Source organism: Triticum dicoccoides, chromosome 3A (genome assembly GCF_002162155.2).
Source record: "Triticum dicoccoides isolate Atlit2015 ecotype Zavitan chromosome 3A, WEW_v2.0, whole genome shotgun sequence".
NCBI classification, from domain to species: domain Eukaryota; kingdom Viridiplantae; phylum Streptophyta; class Magnoliopsida; order Poales; family Poaceae; genus Triticum; species Triticum dicoccoides.
The window spans coordinates 32,161,956-32,180,272 of record NC_041384.1 but is presented as its reverse complement, the minus strand read 5'-3'; the positions used below and the strand labels follow the sequence as shown (position 1 = coordinate 32,180,272).

The window sequence follows — 18,317 nt, the reverse complement described above, 5'->3', positions numbered from 1 at the left end:
TTGAGATTTCTGAAACTCTTGACAAATAATAGCCCACATAGGAGACAACAAGAACATCTTGGCCCACTCAAATTTATCAGGAGTCAAAAGGGCATAACAAATGAAATCCACCCAGTCATAAGGTACCTGAACTTTAGTGAGGCCTTCAGCACTAACAAGAAATGCTTCTCCCAGGCAGATAAACAAGCCACAGATTGACTGCCAGAATCTGCAACAGTATCATCAATAGATAAATATTTCCCTTTGATAGAAAACCCTGGTGGTGCTGAGGAATGAGAGTTAGAAGAGCATGTAACAGCCCTACATTCAGAGTCAGGCTTGGAAGAACCAACAGAAGAACAGTCAAGGATTTCAATTTCCTCATCAACAAAAGAGCTCTGGTCATCTTCCCTAAGCTGAGCTGCCAAAATTTCTGCATGAGAAGCTAACTGAATAACTGGGTCCTCTCCTTCAGCAAGATTTAAGTTAAATAAGGGGCCATCCTCCTCATCAGGGAACAAGTTATCCTCCAACTGAGAGATTTCCAAAGGAGCATTCACATGAGATTCAATGATTGCAGGTGAAGGAGGCAACTCTTGATTTAAATCAAGTTGAACATTTAATGGTGGCTCCATTTCTGGCAAAATAGGATAGAACTCTAGAGGAGCAGCAATGACAGGCATAGCAGGCTCAGGCTGGGGAAAGTTCGAAATGTCATCTTCTTTTTGAGGGGTGTCACCAGATTTTATCCAATCAAAGCATGGTCCGGGATACATGCAATATCACCGCACTGGGGGTGGGGGTGGGGGTCTAATAGCCAAACATGGCGGCCCAATAGTGACACAATAGCTTTGCTAAATCATGTGCTTTGTAATTTGCTTCTCTACCTTCATGCTTCACATACACACCTCTTCAAACTCTTACATCTTGTCTGCAATGTCTTTGATGATAATGGCAGTTGGCCCCCGATACTCACATTGAAGATGTTTTACCGTTGCCGAGCAGTCCATCACATTATGAATCTTCCAAACATAGTTATGGTCATGGACGCCGCCCTCCTCATCACTCAGCCATCTCATAGCTCCATCACCGATGCATGCGTCGTCTAAGTCCATAGGAACATGCAACCCTAGAAGTGCTTCTAGTGGAAACACATACTCATCATCTGCATTCAAAGCCGTTGCTTTATATGATTCCACGACAAGATCAACATTTAATGGTGCAACCATCATCTCGACAACCATTGCAATAGATGGGCTCTCCTCTTGTGCTGAAGCCATAGCAAGATCATAATCAGGTGGCACAAATGTCCCAGCTATTGTATCCTTGTCGGATGCTTCCATGGCCGGTCCGGTGCTACCAAAGAAGGCCTCTATTTTTGGAACACTTGGTGGTGGTAAACTAGATCAAGAGTACAAGAGAGCCAACACGATAGTGTGAGGTTGCAACTACTTCATCACTGACATATTGTGTAGCTATTGTGTTGGGTAGTTCTGGTTGCATAGTTTTAAATAGCAGGCCATGCTAAATATGGGCAATCCTCCAAATCAACTATAGTGGGGCTATAGCTTTCTATTTTACAACGTCACCGGCTAATTATACATTAATATTATTTAGCGACACCCTGCTCAAAAAACTATAGCCGCGATACAGCGGGGCTATAACCGGCTATTTAGAACTTTCACTGGCGATGATGGGCCTCGGTAGGAAAATAATAGTTCGTTTTGTTTTTTTTCCTTTTTTACTTTCCACTTTTTTCCTTTTGTTTATATTTAAAATATATACATAACATATTTCAAGATTACTTTAGTTAAATGTTTCAAAATATTTGAACAAACATTCGTACTATTCAAAAAAGTGTGTACCATTCAGAAAAAAGATCATGAAATTTAAAAAATGTTTAAATGCTTTGAAATAATATTCATGACATTTAAAAAAATAAAATGTTAAAATGTGTCTGTAATTTTAATTAAAAAGTAAGTGGCATTTAAAAAATGTACGCGGAATTCAAAATAGTTTACGTGGCATTTTAGAAAATTTTCGCATGTTACAAAAATATGCTTGTGCCATTTAAAAATAATTATATATAATTTAGTAAATGTACCCAATATTTCAAAAACCGTTTCATACCAATTAAAATTCTATTTGGTATTTAAAAAAATTCCCATGTTTCACTTAAAAAATGTGCCATTTTAAAAATCTGTTCATAAATATGTGAATAAATTGCAAAAAAAAGTTTCATACTACTCGAATAAAGTTCAAGCGTTTATCGGCAAAATGTATCATTTTTATTTGAAAGAATATTCTAATATTTGAATATACAGTGAACCTTCTGTAATACATGTTTTTCATTTCTAAAATACACATTGAAGATGATGTCAATATATAGAGTTGCTTTTTCTCTATGACCCCATGTGTCGCTCTTTCTTCCTAGCGAAGGAAGAGACGATCTCGCCAGGCGCCAACGCCGCCCGGGAGTTTCCCCGCCGCCATCCTCCGGAGGCCTCACTCCGCTGGCGACCTTAGTCGTCGGTGGTGAGGAGGGTCGCCGGATCTATGCGGGTGGATAGTTTTAGGCCAAATTAGCTTAGTTCTTAGGCTGTTCATCGTCTTGGCTTCGGCGGCGGCGATGGCGGCGCTGAATAAAATTTCTTCAGATCCTACTCCAATGAGGCGATTGGTCCTATGGTTGGGGATGGATTTGGAATTCAGTCTGTTCAAGCAAGGATGGCGTGGCGGCGACGGCATTCTCGTGGTGGACCTGTGTCCTCGGGCTCCACCGTTGTGCCGGCGTCTGCTCCAGCGCCGACGCGGAGCTTGAGAGATAGTCCAGGAGCGGATGCAGATTGTGGTCTGCATCAATGTCATCTGGAAGATGATGGATCGTGTGCTAGGTTCGTGGTACGTGGATGGCAGATAAGATTTCCTCCTTCGACGTCTTAGTCATTTAGGGCTGCTAGATCTGGAGTTTGATGGCGTGTCCGGGGTTTGCCCCGGTCTGATTCATTCAACGATAATGGTTTTGCCTTTGGCCAACCACCTTGGAGGTCCGAAAAGCTTCATGTCAGCGATGAAGCCGCGTCGAGCTCGGGTGTGAAGGTGATCCATCATTTTTTCTTTTGGTGGCTGTTGTGGTGGTGCCAGAGGCATGTGACGGGCGTCGGTGTCAAGCTCAAAGGTTTTTTCAGTCTTGTTTGTAATTTTACTTCTTGGTTGTTGTTCCTTTATGCAAAGGCTAGCATTATGCTATTTGTTCAGATTTGCCAGGTCGGTATGTGCGTGACTTGTATTATGATCATATAAATGAGACACGTATTACCTTAAAAAAGATGATGTCAATATATGTTGAACATTTTTGGATACACAATAAACCTTTAAATACTATACTGTGAATTCTTTTGTAATATATAGTGAAAATTTTGTTAAACTATGAAGAACATTTTTGTAATATACATGAAATTTTTGTGTAGTTTCACTGTTTGTACGGATATTTGTTCTTAATTTGTGAATTTTGAAAAAACAAAAAGAAAAAGAAAAGGAAAAAGAAAGAAAAAACAAAAGACAGACAAAGCTACTTAATTAATACTCTCTTTCAAAAAATAGAATCCGGCCTTCCTAGTATTGGGTCTTCACGCAGCAAATAGAATCCAGCCACTTCGAGCAGGAAAATGTTTCTGGTAGCGAGAACCGGGTGCCCCTGTATCTCACCTTCAGTCTGCCGTTTGACTCGCTGAAGGGGCGAGCGAGATGGGCCGGCCCACTAGCCCCGGCTTTCAGTTCTTTATGTTTTCTGTTTTCGTTATTTTCTTTATTTTTTGCTCATACTTATATGCAAAGAGTAAATTGGTATGAATTATAACATATCAAGGCTGTTAACAGAGGGAAATCGCCTCCGACGTGAATAGTTTTTTTTTGCGAGTGACGCTAAAAGAATTAGAATCAGTTGCTTTTGTGGAACCACCTGCAGGTAGAAGCATTCGAGGCAGTCTCAACCACCTCCTATGTTCTGAGTATCGGCAACACATGCTTTGCGGCAGAATGGAGAACCGCTACAGGCCCACGTATTAAAACCACTTTCAGTTACCGTTTATGTAGAAGTGTACGTGGCTTTCTATTTTTGATTCTTGCTTGTTCTGGACCTTGTTAATCGTGGCGATAATTAATGGATGGTTGCGTGCCGAGGGTCTTTCCCTGTTTTTGAAAAAAAATGTGTATATTTTTGTATTAAAGCAATCCAAACTAATCAAAGAAAATGTACAGAAGGTTAAGTTTTTTGTTTTGCGGGAGTAAAGAAGGTTAACTTAATAACAAAGTTGGAATTTTAACTTTTTTTTAAAAACACAGTACAATTGAAGTCGTTTACATACACAAGTATACACTCACCCGTATAAACACACGCGCGCGCGCGCACACACACTACCTCTATGAGCACCTCCGAGGGACTGAGCCGGCACATGATATTGAGATTGATGAAGACGACTTCGTAGTCGACAGGAACGTTTCCTCCCACTTAACGCACGTCGTCGAAAAGCTAAAAACTCTGATGGGTTGGGAATACCAGTGTCCTCCTAACCATCCACCACAGGCTGGTGCGCAGTTAATTTTTTAACTAATTCAAATAGAAAACAGAAGCACATACGAACAGATCCAGCTTTCAAACTAAATGTCGGCAACAATAAACAGATGGAAAAGGCCCCTTGCATAACTGTAAGCTCCAATTCAGTATCAGTTTGTCTAATTCATATCTAGATATTTTCTAAGGATGTCACATCTAATCTCCCACAAGTAACGTAGCAACAAGGAACAAAAAAAACTGAGACAAAAAAACAGACCACAAATATAATGGACATCAGGTTATATGTGACATAATTATGTCACATCTAGATGTGTTCTAGACAGACCCATTCAATATTATTTTCCGAGTGAATTCCGGCTTTTACTCCCTAATTAACCATTTTGACACTAGTTATCTCATTTCACAAATTTTCATCCAGATTACCCCATTTAGTGACAATCATGTCTGTTCTTACCCCTTTTAAATTTAAGAGTCTTCTTGCAAAGATCGTGTAAATTTTACTCGACTAAGTGCCCAAATGTACATTTTTATTAAAAAAAAGATCCGATCCTGTTATGTTAATACCTGGTAGTACTAATTTTCAATGGACACACATCATTGGAGCCCGCTAAAAAACACATGCACGACAATAGCACTGCAGGCATGTAAAATAGACTGATGTTTTTGTTTGATGATCTCCCAAAGCTTAAAATAAGTAGTTCCCCCGATATGTTCTGCATAAAGGAAGAAAGCTAAAATATCATCACATTAAACCTACAAACCAAGTACGAAAGTGTCACGCGCCGGGCCCGACCTCCTCTGGCGCTCCCGCGAGCGGCAGGGGAGGCAAACCCTGCTGCCGCCAGGCCCCCCTCTTCCCCTCCTCCCTCCCTCGCTGCCGCCAGAGGGCGCGGCCGAGCGAAGCCCCGCCGGCACCGGCGGGAGGCCACGTCTCCTCGCGCAGGGGTCTTGGCGCGGGCCGAGGAATCTTCGCCAGGATGCTGCGCTCCGCGACCGGCGTGGAAGCACGACGTCAGGGCCGGGTCGGTGGTGTGACAACATCGCTATGGAGGTGCTGCCTGGCCAGCTATGGCAACTATAGTGGTCGTCTGAATCTGGATTTAGGGGTTGCGGGCCGGGGGCGGCTGCCCCTGCCGTGGCCTTCCGTCGGCGGGGGTGGTGGCCTGACATGTGGTGGGCTCCCTCTTCCTCCTCTCAATGGCTGCTAGGTTAGGCAAGGTGGCGCAGTGCAGGGTCCCGTTGAGACTGATCAGATCCAGCTGGATCTGGCCCTGGTCGTTGGTGGGCGGCTCAGGGTGATGGCTACGACAACGCCAGCGTGTTGGTGTCGACGGTGGTTGGGTGGGTCACCGCGCGGGGAGGCTCATGGTGATATGCTTGGCAAGTCGGCTGTAGCGGCGGCGGCTGGCATGTTCCGGCGTCGGCTGGTGCATGGGCGGCTTGTGTCAGCCTTCGATTCCTCTCCTTGTTGTCCGGGCACTACTTTCATCGAAGGATTGGATCTCTTCCAGATCCGGTCCATCGCTTGTCTTGCGCCCGGCAGCAAGACCGAGCTCGTCTCGCGCAAGGTAGCATGACCAAGCTCGTTTCGCGCCCGATGAAGCAGGACCGGTCTATGGAGGCCAGTTTTGACCGGCCTATTGGGTCTCGGCGCCGGGGCTGCCTAGGGGTGTGAAAGGCAAGGCCTTTCCACTCGTCTCTTTGGTTGGGGTAGCAGCGGGTCTCGGGTGAGGTGGTGTCAAGGTCTTGGATGCCGGGGCGGCGGCCCTGGTGGTGGTAGCGCGGTGCACATGGGCAGAGCCCGTGGCTCGGTGCTGCCCGGTGGCCATGACCGTGTGGGCAGTGTGGTCGCTGGGGTGTGGTGTTCGGTGGCGGTGAGTGTTGGCCGAGGTGAAAACCTATTCTTCGGACGGACCGGCGATGGCGAAGCTTGTTCCCTTTCAGAAGGCGTCGTCGTGGCTCTCATTGCCCGTCGTGTTGCTCTAGGGGAAACTCTGATCCTCGGGTCGGGCAGTGGCAGCGCTCCGGTGTTGTAAGCTTCCTGAAGGCGCCACCTTGGAGCCCACGTTTCATCGTATGCGGCTTCATCTCTTCGCAATGGTTTGTTCACGGTTGGGGAGCTTGGTTGCTCTTGTAGTGCTAGGGGTGGTGTTGTTCCGCTCAGCGCCTATGTATTCTGCCTTGGTTATGTGCGTGTGCTGCGGTGACGTGCATTTGTACCGTGTTATGGATAATCGTTGCTTTATATATAAAGCCGGGCGAAAGCCTTTTTGGGTAACCTACAAACCACAACCCACAATGCAAAATTGAACGTACTTTACCGTCGAAGATAATTGTTCCTCTTTCCCTCGATGTGGTGCGCACGTACGTGACAACCATGAGAAAAAAAACCGGGTGCGGCTAAACTAATTGACCGGGTTGGGCATTGGAAAAAAATGCCAAGAAATCTGATGACAAGGAGTTAGCTGGCAAATCGCTCTCAAAAATCTTACTGGGGTAAGAACTGGCAAGACTTTTGCTAAATGGGGTAATTGGGATGAAAAAATGTTAAATGAGGTAATTAGTGCCAAAATGTGAAGGGTAAAAACTGAAATTCACTCTTATTTTCCCTTGCCAGTTGCCACGGCAGATCGAATGCGGTTGCGTTGTCCATCACGGGTGCCAACTCTGCAAAGTTCGTTCGCTAGCTTAATTGACCGAAAGCAGCACGGCACCACCGCTTTCTCTTCAATTTTCTGGGCTTAATTCGAGTCAGCCATTACCTTCTAACCACCAGCACATGCATCCATGCCCGGTAATCAAAAGAAACCATTATTGCCGAGCTCTAAATCTCCTTGGATGTGCCTATATATGGCCATGGAGGCAGAGATCGATCACCCAGTCCATCCACCACGCCAAATCGTCACACGCATAACAACCTAGTACGCCACAAGAATTAGGCACTCAATATCGATCACATCGACAATTAATCGGGCAGCCCAGCTAGGCCAGCTCAATCTCAATGAGCTCGCTGCGATCCCAGCTCGTGGTTGTCACCGTCTTCCGGCCCGAGCAGCCGAGGTCACGCCGTTGTCACCGTCTCGCCGGACGAGGAGGAGAAGAACCAGGGTCCCGCCCAAAACATTGGTCCATCAGTGCCATGACCAACGCACGTATGTACTATATGATTATGAAATATGAATACGGTCGATAACGTGAATCGCCTATATGTATATATGATGTACGCATGAACGCATGCATCTAAAGACTCATGCATGCATTGCATGAGCTGGAGTATGTATTGTGTATACCGACGGTCTCCTTATATGTATACAAGGTAATGTGCAACGAGCAATCCATTAGTATTTTATGTAATTTATTTAGTCTCACAATTTTGTACCATCTTGTGAATTAGACTTTGTATTTGTTTGTGTTTGACTACACGTAAAACCGATGATGGAGACAACGATAGAGAAATATAAGGCGAAGCCGGTCGATTAGTTTAGCAGGCTGGGAAGCTAAGCAAGCACAGGCATACTTTGGTGCGGTGCTAATGCTACTAGGGCTCTTTTTTTCTTCTTGAGATGATGTACTAGGCTACTAGCTAGCATTCTGTATGCTACCAGATATGATGACATATTATTGCATGCAAGCGAGGTAATTTGTTTTCATTCGAAATATGGTACCACAGTTCATAACCGAGCTTGTATATCCAGGTCACTGCCACCGTGCATTGCTCCACTGCACATCTAGTCTAAAGAAGAGGCGCACGTCACCAAACACCTAACAGGAACTAAATGCCATGTGTAGAATCCGTGTGATCAAATGATGTACCTGATCCATCAGAAAAGCAAAAGCGGGCGACATGTCACTCTTCTCTTGATATCCGTACGCTGATTTTAGATGGGTAGTTTCGCTGTTTAAACTACTATCTCTGTACCAAAATACTTGTAATTGGGAGAACTTGTACAGAGGGAGTACCAGTTGTGTAAACACGTGCTAAAGTAGATAACCTGATGTCGTGGATAAATCAAGGAAGTTAACCATGATGAACTGTCATGCTGATGACGTGACAAACATGCAAAACTTATTGATGTATAGATGACTTGCATGGATTTAAAAATATAGTGTGTTGCAGCTATCCAAAAAAAAGGTAGAAGACATTTTTTTTTATTTGCGCGGGAAATAGAAGATGTATTACATGTCGTCCATCAATCCCATCCCTTCCCATCCATTAGTCGGTAGCTGCCATATACACTCGAACTTGTACTCCATCTGTCCCAGAGAGATCCCTCGCAACAATTCCTTAAGCGTTTTTACATGTTTTTTTTTTGTTTTCAAGCATCCACAAATAGGCACCATGCCTATTCATCTGCGGTTGAAAATTTAAGAATGCGATAAGTAGAACACATGTTTTCTTGAGATCATGAGAAAACTAGACAAGATAGAATCCTAGTGTCATCGGTGTGCATGACATAGGCGACGACATGATCCAGTTTCTTTGGTGGCATGTTCCTCGAGCATCTTCCCCTGAGGCCACCAAGCATAGGCCACGCAGTCGATGGCGACAGCATGGCTCTTTTTGTGGGGCAGTTCTGCGGCATCTGCATGCAATGGCTTGAGGCAGTGGAGATGAAAATGCAGAGGTAGTGGCATTGTTGCGAGCTTAACTGGCAGCCGCTGGTGCTGAAGGTGGCGGCTAGGCACATCTCGGAGTTAGTGTTGGCAGAGTTGCATTGGTGCCCGGTGGTTGGGAAATCTGTCATGCGACAACGATCCCATGATATGCGGGTTCAAGTGTGTCAACGGTGGGCCGAATGTCGCGGTTCAGGCATCTCGCGCAGCCATTGATATATTGATATGCTTTAACCACATTCATAATTTTTTTAACTCTAATGCTTCAGTAGAAATGAATTTGCATGTCTTTATGATTTATTTATAATAACATGTTAATAAAGTCCTAGCACTAGTTTTGGTTTTTCAGTGTTTTTGGTTTCATGGAAAACAAGCATTTTATGCTCACGAGAAAAAATTGAGAAGTGTTTTTGGATGAGAAGAGCACCAACGCCGAAAGAGAAGGGTAGTGTAGGTCACAGAAGGCCCAGGCGCCCTAGGGTTGAGGTGCATGTGCTCAATAATGCCTCTCTGCCCCTGTGCACCTCCAGATTATATATACACCAAAACCCCTACATAGATTATGTCACAACTTTCTGTGGCCATCACTTAGCATTACAATGTGTTTTCATCTACAACCATGTTCTATTACCCTGCTGGCGCGGGAATTCATCGCCATCTTCATAAAAAAATGATATTCGGCTCTTCGCAGCTCCATGATGATGTTTGAGTAGTTAAACCCCTAAACTATTGTTGCCTGGAAGTAGTCATGAGGCAATCTCTCACTTCCGCTTCAATACAACTAGATCGGGATCGCGCCTTGGCGCAAGGGTGCCGGTCCCAACGTGTTGATCAAAACCGGTAATGCTAAGTTAGAAGGAATCCAGGTTTAGCACGGGTATTCAAACAGGATGTAACAAACTAAAAGGAAAAATTAAACATTCACATGAGCAAAACATCATCGAGTTCAACATCGTCATAAGAATTAAGGCAACATTCAGTTCAGTGCGTTCGTGAAACCACAAAAGGTAACCACCTGACATTAAGTTCGGTACTAAGAGCACGAACACAAGAGAGAAAGTACCAAAAGGAGGAACACAATAAAAAGGTAATAAAAATCTACATGGCCATAGCTATTAGGCATATACTATAATAAGTTGCTTCATTCAATTGCATAGAACGATTTATATGTGTCGACAATGCACTTGCGATTTTGTACCTTAGCCTTTTAAAGGTTATGGACAATGAGCGATGGTTTCCTCTTTTCAATTTCGAAGGCAAAGACACATATCTGATACTCTCTGATCCCTGCCACTTTGACAAAGTCTCACAAACTATTTGTTATCGTTGGTCTCTTGTCCGTACTCATCTTCATCCGGACCTGTCTCATAACATATCTAGTGCTGAGACTAAACATCATGTCCTTGACCGGTTCATTGAGATGGTCCTTTAGATGCAGTTTTGTGAAGCGACATGATAAGTACCGCGAAAAGAAACATGCATTGGTCACAGCTGGGTACTACAATAATTTACTTGTAAGAAGTAGTAGGGTATTTAAGGTCCATAACATCCTCGTCCAGGAGCGACGAAGGTATAGCAATCATATCCAACCCAGAAACAAAGACACTGGATCATTGCATATAAAATATAACATAGCATGATAGAGGTTCCAAGTAATACAATACATAAAAGATCTATGAACTTACCCAGGAAAATTTAGAAAATACAATGCCTCTTAATTCCAATGGGACCTTAAACAAAGAGGTATAGCAGTCCATATCAAAACTATAGAAGCACATTCAAATTAGAAAACAGTAAGCAACAATCCATCAAGCATTTGAATGAAAACAACTCAAAGCAAGGCACACAATAATTTCCAGTCATATCCAACCCAGTCTATTACATACCAGTGTGGCATTTTCTTAGGAAATGCAGCATGATATACCAAAAGGAAGTTTAAGTACCTTATACCAAAAGAAAGGCACGATTAATCATTCATCAACTAATATCTCCGGATTATGAGTGACGGGAATAACAATAGTATGGACAATACATAAAAATACCTTATATGTGCACACAAACTCATGACAATTAAACGACTTTACATCATGGATACAACTCAATCACCCGAATACCGACCAATGTAAACTATTTTTACATAGCATATTGGGCAAAAATTGTATACCCTGCATATAGACAGGAATATTTTCTGGTTGTCGTTCTTTGAATAGGCCTTCCTGCACAAAATCAATTGGTGCCCGTCAGTTATACCAACATAAACATAAGATTTCTTTGTTTACAAACACACACAATAAATGTAGATCCTTTTGTAAGATCGCATCAATTCAAGAGCCTGGATATCCAGTAGAATGTGTAACAAAAATTTAGAGCACAATGCATCTTTGCAAACATTAACACCAATAAATCGACATCCCCTTACATGAGAGGGAAGCCACATATATTGTTGAAAAGAAAAATCAATCAAGGCTCAATCCAGTCATACCTTGCAATCAGTTGAAGCTTTCTTTCCCTTCTATGGAACCCAACAAATCATCTAGTGGGAAAATAACCAGCATCCACATATTCTCTGTCAGGTTCCATATTGAATACTAAATACAGTCACATAAAACCCCGTTTCTGTTGGACGAACAAATCATAGATCAGCATCACATTAATGAACAGGTGAATGGCTGAAAAGAAGATCCCCGAGAACAGGGCATCTATGCAGGGGCATTTACATGAATAGAGTAGAGATGAGCGATAGGTAACCATTAGCATTTTCCAAACCTATCACTTCCTCCCATTGTAGTATTTCTACACATTAGTAATATAACACCAAGAAAATAAATAAGCAAACCATCATTTGCTCTCCTAATTTTGTAGAAAAGGGTAGAGGTTCAGTTCAGGAACCAGAAATGGGAATAAGAAAATGATAGATTTTCAGATGAATGGAACACTTCTTGGCTAAGCATCAGACACACAAGATTAGTGATGCTAGCTAGTTACACAAATCCATGTCCAACCTAATCATGTGTACACACTCTGCTTCCTATTCTTCCTGTCCGACTCTCACCGGGGCAGCACACCACACCAAAAACAAGAAATGAAGAAATAAAATGGACACTTGATAAAGAAAGTAGTACATGATGTAAATCAGTACCAAATAAAAAGTTCAGAACTAACATCATCTCCTAGAAGCAGAAAAAAAATCAATTTAGGATAAAAAACAAGAGCTAAAGCAGAATAGAACTTCATAAATGTGATCAAATTCAGAACCAGCATCACCTCCTAGAAGCAGAAAAAATTCAAAGAAGCCTATATGCACAGAAAGTTTGGCAAGATAAAAAGTAGCAGGCCTAAATATGCTTCTCTCAATCTTTGATATTTCTGAAAATCTACATTTTACATTGAATAAATATTACAATGCACATGGCAATAGTGCGGCCAAAGGCAGGAAACCATGTACTGCCATCACACAATATATAACAGGGAATCAAGCTTGAGAGAGACTTGCAAGGTCATCGGCAGTACCTCATCAGGTAATCCATAACCTGCGAGCCAAGATCATCGGTAGTACCTCGTCGGCAGTACCTAGGCGACCTGCAAGATCATTGGTCAGAGAGAGAGAGAGAGAGAGAGAGAGAGAGAGAGAGAGAGAGAGAGAGAGAGATGAACCTGGACGGAGTGCGTGGTTCTCACCGTCGACAGCGGTGGCGTGCCGGGGAGGTCATCGTAGAGGGTGCTCCTGGATCCGCCGGTCAGTGGGCGGCACCGGCGAGTGCACCTTGGCCCGTCACCCCCTGCGCGCACTGAGTGTGCACTGGATCCGCCGTTCAGTGGGCGGCGCCGGCGAGCGCACCTTGGCCTGCATTGCCTGTCCAAGCACCATAGTACAACTACTTCAATAGTGCAGTAACCATGTAAACAAAAAGATACAGAGCTGCAACAGAAGAAATGCTAGATGACTAATTTGTTGATGCCAAAATAAGATTATTAGATACATATCCTTAATTAACAAAAACCATGGAAAGAAATCATCTATTATAAGCTGGAAGACATAGTAATTCAGGTTTTTGCTGATCATAATTAAGATCATGTGGCAAGTTTCACCATTGAGCACAGAAAGCTTGAGACATGATGAAGTACTTTATAGAGACTTTATATAGCAAGGCATGATCCATCCAAGCTATGTGATGAGCATAACTACTTCAAAATATAGGATTTTTAAAAAGAACTTCTAATCTGATTTGGTGGCAACTCTTGCTGCAGCAGCAAGTGCTAATGCACCTGATAAAATATAAACCTTCAAATTAGTTACAGGAAAATATGGAAGGAAGCAGAGAGGAAAAAATTAAGAAATATACTAAGGGCTGTAACTAAACGTCACACATCTCACAATCAGATAAGAACTTAGTGCCAAGTCAGCTAACTTTTCACCTAACCACACTACGAACCATAGTAATAGACCTAGATAAGCAGCTAGATGGGACAAAGCGAGTACAAGACCAAGAAAGGGAGCAAGAAGGAACCTCTTCCATCTCTATCAGGTAGTCGAAGTGATAAGAAGCAATGAGCACGACGAACATGTCACCGCCCCGCGATCCAGCTGCGAGACGACGAACGAATCAGGAACAGGCGCATAACATACAGCTAGGAGAGAATCGGACGAGAGCGAGAGGAAGGGAACCTGAAGGACAATGACAATGGCAACATGGACAGCCGTCTCGGCGGCCGACGCTGCTCCGGGTACCGGTACTGGCATCGCGAGAGCTCATCTAAGGAGCAGCGATGCGGAGCAGTAGTAGCCATGGTGCTTCCGGGAGGCGATGATCCGCTGGGTAGATGAAAGGACGGGAGAATCAAAACTGGATGGAGCTAAACCTAGCCGCCGCCGCCAAACAGCTAGATCATACTCCCTCCGTCCGTAAATACTTGTCGCAGAGATGGATGTATCTAGACGTATTTAAGTTCTAGATACATCTATTTTTATCCATTTCTCCGACAAGTATTTCCGGACGGAGGGAGTATATTGGGGAGTAAGTGGTTCTAGTCATATCCGAACACTCCTTCTATTTTCTTGTGCTACATCAATTGCGTTCCATTCATTTTTTACATCAAGGAGCTTTTCCCACAAGATACAGGAGAATGTTATTACTTATTAGTACATTGAAAGCACACATCAATTTGTAGGGGGGTAGAAGGGAGCTAACATCGAGTCTGATCCATTAATATTTTCAGTATTGTTATTCACTTGCTTCAAATATTCTGAGGAATAGTAATAGACAACTAAAATGGTGGGTTTAGGTAACCTGTTTTGAAAAAAATTGTTGCACAATTGCATGTCCAAATATATTCAAGCTAACACAAAATAAACAGGTCTAATAGTTAGAAGGCCACAAAGTACATGCCTGGAGCAACGATGTTATATTACAGTGTGTATAGATGGAAAATGATGACACAACATTTTCAAAGTGTAACCTAAGCAACTACCAGAGGCTAGTACTGCAATAAAGTTTTGGGTGAACTGGATATCTACATTCCTAATTCCTTACAAACAACTGGATATCTACATACTCTAAATTCTGAAGCACCATCATGGTCTCATTTCAGATTTTCCACCGGCATATTAACATTGGAGGACCAACATGTCATAAGGTTAGCTAAGCTGGTTCTCTAATTATTGCCAGGGTAGAATAAGAAGAGCATACTAATGCCTTAGACCTGATGGTGTCAGGTAAACATGCTAAATACCAAGTTAGCAACAATGGACCCTAGTGGCGCTAATATTGCTGCTTATTGTAAGCCTCATGTGACTCTGGTAGTTCGCATTGACACTGCACACAGTATGACAAAGACTTTAGCTGAAAAGAAATGGTGGACATAGTAATTAAACAGCCTATGTATAAGAATCCATGTGGACTGTGAAAGCATATACCATCAAAGGTTGTTTTTAAGGAATCATTTTGTGAATCTTGTCAATCATTTTGATCCATGAATCAAGATCGCACATCAATTACCATAGACATTATATACGACATACCAAATGTTGCTATAAACTATCAGAAAGACACCATAGAAATAAAGTACTATCTCAAGGGAAATATCTTTAAAACAAACTGAAAAATCTTTAAAACTGAACCGTACAAACAAACGAATATATATGCTTGCATCATGGAAATACACAAATTTGATGTGAAAACTGAGAAAGAAAGCACTACCTTTCGATACGCCTGAGCATCTCCAGGCTGACCTTAGCCTCAGTATCGCCGGGCTGGATCCTCTTCCGGAACACCTCGTTCCCCCAGCGGAGCCTGCCCACAGTCATCACCCCGCACCACTGGATCCCCTTGGACACATTCTCAGCGCATCACCATTAAAAAAGATGTTCACCATTCTAGTCACACAAGCGTAGAGCTTCAAATATCTCACCTTCATGAACCATAAAAACATTACTTGACTGAGTACAAAATCGAAGAGCATAAAATCTGCAGTTAATCAAGAGAGTGGGGCTACTAATTAAGCATGGATTTTCATGTAGCAAATGAAGATTCTAGATTTATTAACTTAACAAATTACCAGTCCTAAAGGTCGAGGCGGGTGCATGGAAACACATTCCTTACAACAACTGTCCTGATACAGAAAAACTCACCGGTATCAGTCACGGTACATGAAGATAGAAGCAATAAAAAATAGCAGTATAAAAGGAATCTTGAAAATCCATTATAAAGGAAGAAAACTTGGTCATGAATGCACTGGTTGCAGCTTTTGTGCTAACTGTCCGCTGTTGTGACAAATAAAGACAATGTCATATTCAAAACGAGGCTAAAATTATTAATGATTTAGTTCTAATTCCATATAGTAATTAAAATGCTTAGAAAGATGCGGACTACTTGGCATTTTAGGAACTGGCCACTGCAAATAAACCCACAGGGTCTTGGGTATTGGTTGTCGGACATTATTTCTACATATGACTTTTCAGCAAAACCAAGATAGCATCAACCATTACTCTACTAAACAGATCGGTCAGTCACCTTTAGGATAGATTGTGGTTGCTCATATGTGTCAATAAATTACAATTTCATATGTAGGAGTGGGTCAATGCAAGCCGTTAGCAAGCAGTCACATGGCCGATTAAAAAAAAGATAGTTATGTCTAACAGAATATGTATGGACCAACTATACTCAATCCACCAGTCCAGGCTATGGTATATTTATCCAGCCTAAATACTCACATATATCAGCCATGAGTGGAAGTAGTTGACAACAAACTATGATCCTAGAAAGTATGACTAAAAGTTTGTCTATCAATGTAAAAACAAAAACACATTTGTAGATCAGCAAACAGAGGAGATGCCAACAGTGAAGTAAAACTTCATCAAGAATCATATTTTCAGGAGAGAACAAATAGTGCAGACCTTGCAGTATGACTGTAAAAAGTATTGCTAGGATGGCCTAAAGACAGTAAAAGCCTAAAACTTGCCAATTGTAAACAAACACGAAAGCAAGACACGTCACAACAGAAGTAGTAGTACAACTCCCAGATCTCTGGAACAATTTTCGCTTCGTTATATTATCGCCTCGGAAATATAGTCAAATCCTCACTTCTAGCAGCGCATATAAGCATATCACTAAGATAGCGAGGGAAATGGCGGGCAAAGGAGGGAGCTCAGCAAGAGGAGGAAAAGGGGGAACTCACCTTGGCCTTGGGACTGCTGGTTGCTGCCATGGAAGAGCTCTCAACCATGGAGCAGTCACGTACGCATCCTTGATTGTTTGTTGCTATAATATACCAATAATTAGTACCCAAAATAGATATTCTAGATAGAGATTCTGCAAGTGCACTCACCTTGTCCAAGTCCAATGCTTTATGGCTCTGAATTCTGACAGTAGACCAAGTTCCATCAACCTCCATAATAACCAAATCACTGAATCCACTATCTATCTTATGGTCATTTCCCAATATTTTTGGCTCCTTGTTCTCACACATTATTTGTTACAGTCAGCTATCGTTTTAACAGCCACTACCTACAAAACAAAATGGTCACATTAGTTGCCCTATCAGTTAATACTGAGACAGATTAACATGCATACTCACCTCATGCATGTCCAAAGTTGTAGCAAGAATATGCAACTACTGTTGAATAAAAACAAACTAAAACTATTATTGTTTCCAAATCTATTAGTTTGGAAATCAATTGCATCGTGGGTCCTGTAAAGAGAGAAGCAAATGTGAAATTTATATGTGGTTCAAAATATTTTAGTGGTCCCACCCATAGTCAAAAAAAGACATTTTGGGACTAACATACATGTGGCTAATGCACGAATATCATGCATGTTGGGCTAACAATATTCTGAAATCAAAATCCGCACACCATTTATCACATGTCCTGATTTATAAGGCTGAATTAAAGAGATAACAGATATTACTAATGGGGTCATTTTAATTACTATAATTGTCATTTGCCCAAAAAAACAGCTGAAAATATCCTATATGCCACTGGGTGCCGTGTCATGTAAAATAAAATTCAAAAAAATATATATAACACTAACTTAGGCAAAAAGCACTTTGTCCTCCCTTTCTTTCTGTGCCCGTCAACCAATCAAATGATGGCAAAAAGTGAAACCAAACAGAAGGAAAGGAGGGGTCACTCTGTTCCCAGCAAATTTGTCCATATGCACAAATATAAATCATGCCCACTAATTTGTCCATATGCACACATATAAAACAAACTGAGGAGTTATGAGCAGGGAGTTAACAAAAGACTACCAATCACTCTAGCAGATGGAGCCATCCCACTATATCCTCTCAGACCGTGACACCTCTCGGAGCTAGTCGAAGACAAATCTCCAGAGGTTGAAGACAAACCTTTCTAGGAGAAATTGACCACCGCAACAACTATCCTTGCAACCAACCGCGAGCAACAACCTAAATAACAATAGATCAAGCCGCAAGTCAGCCTTGGAGAGAGAGAGAGAACGTGTGTGTGTGTGTGTGTGAGGGAGGGAGAGAAAAGGAGAGGAACCTGCGGGGCCGTCGCCACCGACGCGCCGACGGGGGACGTGCCGCTCCCGGCCGGCCCTCCAGACCGACGTCTCGGAGGAATCGACCCCACAAGGGGCGAATCCACTGGCCACGAGAGATTAGGGATTGGGAGAGGGTGGGGGCCGGC

The 18,317-nt window shown here is 42.6% G+C and overlaps 1 long non-coding RNA gene across 5 annotated transcripts; it reads right to left on the bottom strand.

Moving 5' to 3' along the window:
- Positions 1–11,067: 11,067 nt before the first annotated feature.
- Positions 11,068–18,311, bottom strand: LOC119266856. 5 transcript variants are annotated; one of them, XR_005132171.1, is made up of 12 exons: positions 18,171–18,311; positions 17,915–18,073; positions 16,994–17,172; positions 16,844–16,926; positions 15,725–15,778; positions 15,367–15,633; positions 13,836–13,982; positions 13,678–13,754; positions 12,848–13,022; positions 12,680–12,748; positions 11,652–11,785; positions 11,068–11,385 (listed from the first exon to the last, which is right to left on the bottom strand). It is a non-coding gene; the product is annotated as an uncharacterized LOC119266856 (long non-coding RNA). The 5 variants fall into 5 exon arrangements; XR_005132169.1 differs by having other exon boundaries at positions 15,367–15,577; XR_005132172.1 differs by having other exon boundaries at positions 12,848–13,013; positions 15,367–15,577.
- Positions 18,312–18,317: the final 6 nt, after the last annotated feature.